This window comes from Tupaia chinensis, unplaced genomic scaffold (assembly GCF_000334495.1).
Source record: "Tupaia chinensis unplaced genomic scaffold, TupChi_1.0 Scaffold144255_1, whole genome shotgun sequence".
Taxonomy (NCBI): Eukaryota; Metazoa; Chordata; class Mammalia; order Scandentia; family Tupaiidae; genus Tupaia; species Tupaia belangeri.
This window is the reverse complement of record NW_006204113.1, coordinates 6,870,480-6,871,468: the sequence shown is the minus strand read 5'-3', so window position 1 is coordinate 6,871,468 and position 989 is coordinate 6,870,480. Positions and strand designations below refer to the sequence as shown.

At 37.9% G+C, this 989-nt stretch overlaps 1 protein-coding gene across 1 annotated transcript in view; it reads left to right on the top strand.

Annotated features, from left to right (window-relative positions):
• Positions 1-989, top strand: part of SORCS1 (sortilin related VPS10 domain containing receptor 1) — a 652,766-nt gene that overhangs the window by 490,409 nt on the left and 161,368 nt on the right.

Sequence of the window (989 nt, the reverse complement as noted above, 5' to 3'; positions counted from 1 at the left end):
GCTTTCCAAAGTAAGAGGATGGTCCTCCTGGGAAGATTTAAGTTGTAAGCTACTATTAAGGACGCCTCTTTCCACAATTTTGTTCTAACTTTGTGATTCAGTACAGCTCTGTTTCTAGTTTGTTTTTGTTTGTTTTGCTTTTTTATTTTTGGAAGTTATATCATGTCCACTGCCTTGGGCCAAGGGTAGAAGGCACTGAGCGCATATAAAGGGCCCCTCCCACACCCCAGCACACAACAAGACTTGGCCTGAGACCACAAGCTCTGGTTTGTTTTAGCTTCTTCTCAAGATTTCCATAAGGAGGAAGAAGGGATTTGGAATTCCCACCTTAGGGGCAGCTTTGTTTTGTTACTATTTTCCAGAAATACTCGGGTCTAAAACTATCACCAGTTGTGCAGACGATTTTTTCTCTCTTTCCTTAAGGTTTCCTACAGAACTTCTCACATTAAAGGTTTTGATAAGCAGGGAAGTCCTCAGTGCTTGTTAACATGAAGATGAGTGGTTTAGGGTTCTCTAATACTGTTTTCCTTGGAGGAAGAGATATTACTGGGGGCAGTGCTTCTCTAACTTTAATATATATATTAATCATTTAGGGATCTTATTAGGGTGCAGATCTTGACTCAGTAGGTGAAGCCTGAGGTTCTAAGTGTCTAAAAAGCTTGGTCCAGGGACCACACTAGGAGATCCAGGATTTGTATATTTTCTCTCTGTCCCTCCAACTTTTCCTCATATTTGTCCCATGCAAGCCTTCTGTGTATCATGTTTGTGTTTTGCAAATATATCAAGATAACTGATATTCCAAATCATACATCTTTAGGAAAGTATTATTCAAATTATTTAATGAGGCAATTAAATGATAACTGAGCTACAAAGCATCCTTTTATCCTATTTTCTCATGACCTTACTGCCTAACCCCTCAAGTGATAAAGGAAAGATATCATGAGCACTTAACTAATTAATTATTTCTTGTTCTTTTTTTTTTTTTTTTT